Consider the following 7826-nt stretch of genomic DNA (forward strand, 5'->3'; position numbering starts at 1 on the left):
AGGATGACTCTAATTACGCAGATGATGCTCATCACAAGAAGTGTGGAAGGGAGGAGATACATTTAAAAAGTAAATATTTAGAATATAAAATGATCTCAGTAATAGATTGGAAGGGTGAAATGTGGGTAGAGATGGAGAAATAAAAGCTGGCCACTTTTGGTAGCTGCTGAAGTGGGGTGCCATTAACAGAGCCGGAAAACAACCCAGAGGAACAAGTTGGGGGCTGAGATGGTAAGTTCCATTTGGGCACGTGGCTAGAGCTTTCCATTTTGCATTTAGATTGAGAAGTCCAGGCTGAGGCTTGAAATAGAGTCTGGGGCCAGAGAAATAGATTTGAAGATCCTCTGACTGCAGGTGGTAGGTGGATCTGTGAGACTAAAAAGGTTCCTCAGGGATATTATGGAAAGAAGCATGGTACAATTAGCTCACTGGACTTTCCAGGTGGGTGTCTGGTGCCAAGTCTGGAGCCTCGAGGTAGTCAGATCTGGATGGGGAGAGTTTGATAATGTGCTGCCTGCTTAGGAAATTGGTTTAGGGAAATAGTAACTTGCTCAAAAAGCAGGGGAAATGAATCAAAAGATCTGAACCCCAAAGGCCAAAACTAGTTATTTAAGGAAGTCCCTGAATTCTGTCTCTCAGGAATACCGGTGATTCATACCCCTACAGAATATTTACCTTTCATTCCTTCTTGTTTTCTTTTGAAGTTATGATGAGATAGGTGTGAATACACAAGATCATGCTCCTTCTCCGTGGTGAACAATTTGTCATAAGCAGGGTCTGTAGACTTGCCCATAGTCAGTATTTCCAGAACCTTTCCAGATCTGTTCATTAGGAAAATTTTTTTCCAGGTTTTGGGTAGTTGCTTATTTTCAGCCCTTAGAAAAGTGCAAATTATCCCAAAGACCACTGGGCAAATGTCATCTTGCCCTTGGGAGTAGCCTAGCCCTGGAGAGGCATCACTTGGAAGACATCACATCCCCTGAGCTTGTCCACACATGACAGCTTGTGAGAGCTCCTGAGGAAATAGAGATTATAGAAGAAAATATCATCAGATAGCACGCAGGTCTGTCTTTCCCACCTCCTATGCCTTTTGCTACTAAGCAGATGGTGCTATGGCACTTGTTAGGAGCCTGGGCTTAATTCAAGAGCATATCTTTGTTTTCACTGTAGCTACTGAATTTGAGGGACCTGGGGAGAATTAATATACCTCAATATTCCTCTAACATCTTTTCCCTGTGTGATACATCCATTCTTACCTGCTGTTTTCATATTGTACCCCTTTCATCCCTCTGTCTCATATTGAAAGCCTGCTGGGCTGGAACACAGCCTCCATTATTCTTAACAGGCTGCACACACTGCCAGAATTTGGCAAATGACAATGCCCTTCTAGTGGAGATCCTTTCCCAGGGCCTCTTTCCCAAATGCTTTAGGCCAGCAGGGGTTAACTAGCATTCTACCCACGAGTCCATCTCTGGGAAGCAAACTTGCTTCAACTTGCCTGACTGGGGACTTAGGCAGACTCTTTCCCTGTTGGAATGCCTTTTTGAGTTGGGCCATGGAGTTCGGGGACAACTGTCACAGCCATTGCTAAAGAGAATGTCAAAGCAAGACTAAAAATTAGATAGTTCAACTGAAAAGTTGCTAATTTATCTAACTTCCCAATCATAACTGCACCCTACTTCTCCTCCAAACCCTCCTCCAAGCTTATAGATCCCTGTCTGCTCTTGGAACTCTGATTCCCCCCAATTCGAGTATCTGGAAGGACGCTGGATGGAAGCAGGATTCCATTCCTGACTTGGGCTGCTGAATTCTATCACTGCTGGCCACACCCTCAAAAGAAATCTTAACAGCTCAATTAAAAAATTTGTCCTGAGGTCAAAATTCAACTCAGCATCTTTGTGGGTCACAAGTTCTGTGTACCTTGTTAATCTAGGTGGATGGATGGATAGATTGAGTGAGTGATGTTTAATTCTATGTGTCAATTTAGCTAGTCTACAGTGCCCAGAAATTTGGTTAAACATTATTCTGGATGCTTTTGTGAGGGTGCTGTTTGAATGAGGTTAGCATTTAAGTTGTCGGACTTTGGCTAAAGCAGACTAACCTCCATATAGAAGGGTGAGACTCTTCTATTCAATTGAAGGCCTGAATAGACCTCTTCCAAGCAAGAAGGAATTCTCCTAGCAGACTGCTTTTGGTCAAGAACTGCAACACTTCCCTGAGTTTCCAGCCTGCTGACCCACCCACCAGATTTTGGACTCTGAAAATGTTCATATTGTCACATGAGCCATTTCTGTATTCATCTATTCATCTAGATATCTACATTTGTGTGTGTCAACATTAGTGAGAGTTCTCCAGAGAAGCAGCACCATACATATATTTCATCATTTAAACATTTGATGATGTAAACACCTCTTGGCTTTCTGTCCAGTTCTTATGAAAACACCTGAGTTTCCAGGCTGCTCTGGTCCAGCACTATAGGACAGTTCTTGATTGAGGAACCTGAGTCCCCTTTCACTCTTCAAAGGAAATTACTCCCTGCCTTTCTGCGCTATAATTGCTTCACTTGAACCACGTTTCCCCCCTCCACATATCTGTTTGAATAATTATTACTCATCTGCTGGACCCTTTACAGGATGCTGGTTGTAAATAGCACTCATCATCACCCATCACCACAGCTGGTAATGAAGAGAAATGTGTCAGGTAATGAGGAGAGCGGCCGCCATCATGGTAATGAAGAAAAATAGACAGAGCTGTCACGGGAATGGCACCTCTACTATTTCTTGGTGTAATTGGTATGAGGCAAGGCAATTGCCTGTTTTTAATTCTCCCTGGCTTTTGTCTTTACAAACTACTTTCAAATTCCCTACATTCATCACATCACAGAATAGAAAATTGAACTAGTGCTATAAATTAAAAAAGGCAAAAGAGCTCATTTTTTGTGGTGCTAGTCTTAAAAAAAAGAAGAATGGTTATGGAATTAATAAAAAGCATAATAGTTTGGTGGATCATTCCTTTTTGTTGTTATTTTTGTCATTATAACTAAGCTTTCTGTCAACCCCACGTAAAGACAGACATTTATTCCCAAGAGGATAAGTCTGAATATGCTCTAAACACATACACCACAACCACAGCCGTTGATAGCACCCGATTCTCAAGAGAGAACTGAACTGGAGGCAGGCCTACTTTCTCTTCTGCTGGTAAATTCTGGCCCAAGAGCAGCATAGAGAGCAGGCTTGCATCTCTGTGCCAAATGAACCAAAATAAGTTTTGTTAGGGCAATGTTTATAAGGCGTGTTATATTTCTGCTTTTTCCATTTGGGGTACTCTACTGTGGTTGAAGCTACTCCAGATGTAGTCCCTAGAAAGAGCCAACGAGTCAGAATTTTATATAACCATTCAAAGAGTGAAGGATAATGACTGAGTTTACACTATGGAAAGAATTGTGTGCAATTACTAAAATAAATATTTGTTACTGCTTTAGCATTATTCATAAATTCTTTTGTATCTCTCCTTCCCTGTCCCTTGAGTTTGGACCAGACCTAATTATTTACTTTCAGTGAATACATTAGAGCAGAAGGGTGAGACGTTACTTCCAAACTAGGTTATTAAAAAACTGTAGTGAAAGTGGAAGCAACCCTAATATTTATGATGAATAGACAAGCAAAATATGGTATATACATCCAATGGAACATGGAATATCATTCAGCCTTGAAAAAGAGTGAAATCCTAATACATGTCACGATGTGAGTGACCCTGGAGGACTTCATACTGTGGGGAATAAGCCAGACAAAAAAGTACAAATAACTCTCTGATCCACTTATCTGAAGTTCCTAGGCAAATTCATATAGAGGGAAAATAGAAGAAGGTTCTAGGAGTTGGATAGATGGGTGATTACTGTTTAATGGCTACAGAACTCATGTTTGGGATGAAGGGAAGGTCTAGAAATGAATGTGATGATGACTGTACAGCAGTGTGAACACATTTAGTGCCACTGAATGGCACCCTTAATAATGGTTTCAATGGTAAATTTTATGTTATGTATATTTTACTATAATTTTTTTTAAAAAATTGCTATCTCTCCTACATCAAAAAATAAATAAAAGAGAACTAAAAATTCTGCAGTTTTGCATCTCTCCCTTTCTCTGTCTTTTGGACCAATCACACTCTGGTAGAAACCAGCTACCCTGTCTCAAGGCCACCCAGGCAGCTCTGCGAAGACGTCCTCCCAGCAAGAAAAGGAACTGAGATCTCCAGATAGAACCAGTGAGCAACTAAAGACTCAAATAATCTGCCTGGGAACCTTTTGAAAACAGATTCTCCGGGTCCATCAAAATCTTCAAACAGTGCAATCTCAGTTGACATCTTGCCTATAGTATCCTTGTGATAGACCCAGAACCAGAACCACTCCTGAATTTCGTTTTCTTTTTGGATTTATTTAGAGACAGGGTCTCACTGAGTTGCTTAGCACCTTGCCGTTGCTGAGGCTGGCTTTGAACTTGAGATCCTCCTGCCTCAGCCACCCGAGTTGCTGCGATTACAGGCATGTGCCGGGACACCTGGCTAAGCACTCCTGAATTTATGACCCTCAGAAAACATTAAATTGTAAAAGTTTGTTTTAAATCACTAAATCTTGGAGTAACCAGTTACACAGCAGTAAATATAAAATACAAATAACAGGAACTACATATACAAATTCACAATATTATTGAACAATATAAATTCATAATAATGCTAGATTATAATATTTCTCTAAAACAACCTTCTACTCTTAGTTGTTAGAAGAACATTAGTTATTGAAGTCAAGGAAAATGTCTGTCCTTACCCTGTTTGTATCTCTTCCTTGCATTCATTTCATTTTCTAAAATATAGCTAACCCCTCTCAGCTTCCATATGGTCCCTTTCCCACATTAGTGTGTGTTTCCACTAAAGTGTATTTTTATATAACTGTAGAACTTTTATACAACTTGGCATCTCTGTCTTCAGTAATTCAAAATTCATTCTTCAAGGGCACAATCTTTATTTCAGTTATGTATCAAGCGTTCCAGACAGTATGTATTTTTGATACACTAAATAGAAACCCCACTACCTGTTTTCTTCTCTTTCTCACTCTTCCTAAAATCTGTTTTTATCACAATGATGATAAAGTCACTTTTATATTGATATGGACCTTATAATTATAATAACTAAAACCAGAAAAATTATTGACCAACATCAATGTCTGATATAGACTGGGTGGGGGGTCTGTCTACAAACAGCCTATTGCAGAATAATATCACCAATCTAACCTCTTGGGTAACCATTGACTTTGTGAAGGAAAGATTTAAGCAATGGCAGAACAGCTGAATTGAGGTGACAAGACTTCAAGTCATGAAGCAAATGGAAGGAGGAAAAGAGGAGACTTCGCAGTGGACCACCTATGTAATAAAGGTGACAAAAATGAAGATAAATGCATGCTATGCTTTGGGACAGGATCTAAGTCATTGATGCATAAATTTTTTAAAAAATATTTTTAGAGAAGGGAAAGTTTACTCAGGGCTCGTGGTTTCAGAGGTCTCAGTCCATAGACAGCTGTTTCCATTGCTCTGAGCCTGAGGTGAGGCAGAATATCAATGCTGAACAGTGCAGTGGAGGAAAGCAGCTCAGGACACGATGATTATTGGGGGGGTGGGGAGAGAGAGAGAGAGAGAGAGAGAGAGAGAGAGAGAGAGAGAGAGAGAGAACCAGTGCATAAATCTTCAATACTGAGCATTGCAGGACATTCCTGCAATGGAGTTTGGATCAGATTCTTCAGAGAGACAAACTAGGTAAGATGTCAGAAAGACTCTGATATCACAGCATTTGTAATGTTGCTTTATCAAATATTCCGTTCTTTCTCCCCTGTAAATATCTCCTGGACATAGGAAAGACATCATATGTTGGCATCCTTCCTCACCAGTAGGGAAGGGCCCTGAGAGATCTGTCTCCTGGTTATATGAGGTGACCAGCTAACCTTGGGTATGACAGTAATCTCTCTAAGACTTCATTGTGACCTCCACTGTATGTCAGTAAAATGGGATCGTTCTACCCAAGATCGGATCAAATGATCCCTTGAAATCCTCTCCAGCTCTAAAGTCTCCATTCTGTGGGTTCAGCCTTGATGCCCACAGTCCTACCCAGGATGCTCCCAGGGAGCTATGCTTACACGGCTATCAGGGTGATTGAATAATTTTTCCATCTTCATGTTAGAGGTGTGCCAACCTAGATTGGAAGCCTAGTTTGTACCCTGAAAATTTAAGAAATATGAGTGAGTTTAAGAATGAATACTCAGGGCACCTGCTAGCCAGGTTCTGTAGCACGCCCTTCTGGCAGAAGTGAAGTCGGCCTTGTCCACTCACTTTTGAGCACGTGTTTGACTTATTACAGCACCTCAGTATTTTTTAACGATTTTGGCGCCCAACACATGTCTCCATGTGTCATCTAGGAGTTGTGGGGACCCCCCTTCTTAGAGAAGATGCAACCTGCTGCCTTTTGGTGATGGAGTGGGGGATGTGGGGGAGGACATGCGATCCCTATTGCTGGCAATGGACCCCAAATCGAAAGTGGGTCAGAAGCATGGGGGAGGGCCCAAGCAAGGACTTCATTAACCAGATGACTCCTTGCATGGATCAAGAATCCCAAGCGGGGAGAATGGCCAGTGGTGATGGGAGAGACTCAGTCCCATGGAGGACGGAGTGCCACCTGTACCTATGAATTCAGGTCCACCCTGGCTGCAGACTCTGTGCCCAATGTTGCCAACTGCTGGGGCCCTTTTCTTGTCTGGGTCTTACTGTAAAAATCTGCAACTGGCATGTGGTGTCTGTAGATGAGCTTGTGCCTAGATCGTGTACATGGCATCCACATTGACTAATGGGTAAATGGGTTCTCATAAATGGAAGGAGCGAATCCAAGGGCCTTTCAGTTCATGTGACTTATATAAAACTCTCACAAAAGAGTCCATCTCAGTTGGTAAGAATGATTTTTTTTGAAACCACTTTGAAAGCTGGAGCTCCTGTGATGTAAGGGGCAATCTAGCAGAGGTTTGAAAATACTACTTTGAAACCAGTAACATGCAAGTTTTTCTAAGTGGCTGGCCAATCTGAATATTAGTTTCCATAAAGTTTTAAGAGCCATGTCCATCACTTCTAAGAATTTTTCTTTGGGAGGAGTAGCTGACTCAAAGTGTTAAGTACACTTGTTTGATACCTTAGTTTTCATGGGTAACCTTAATTAGAAATGGGTAAATTTGTTTTAACATTAATGGATTGATCTTCATAAATGTGTTTGTTAAAGGAGAAATCTAATAAATTTTTGAGGTTAAAATACTAAAATATCAACTGAGTATAAATTCAAGTACTCTTGGCTTCTCGAATTTCATAAGGTAACTTATATTTGGGTATATCGATTGTGTTTTTAGAAATTGGTAAATTTTTAAAAAAGGTTTATTTAAGGTTGCTCATTTCTATGGTACACTCATGCATTGCTGGTGGGACTGAAAATTGGTGCAACCACATTGGAAAGCAATATGGAGATTCCTCAGAAAATTTGAAATGGAACCACAATTTGACCCAGCTATCCCACTCCTTGGTTTATACTCAAAGCACTTAAATTAAGCATACTACAGTGATGCAGCCACATCAATGGTTATAACAATTCAATTCACAATAGCTAATTCACAATTAGCTATGTAATATATGGGATATTACCCAGCCTTAAAGAAGAATGAAATTATGTTATTTGCAGGTAAATGGATGGAGTTGGAGAATATCATGCTAAGTAAAATAAGCCAATTCCAAAAAATCAAAAGCTGA

The sequence above is a fragment of the Sciurus vulgaris genome, assembly GCF_902686455.1.
Source record: "Sciurus vulgaris genome assembly, chromosome: 5".
Classification (NCBI taxonomy): domain Eukaryota; kingdom Metazoa; phylum Chordata; class Mammalia; order Rodentia; family Sciuridae; genus Sciurus; species Sciurus vulgaris.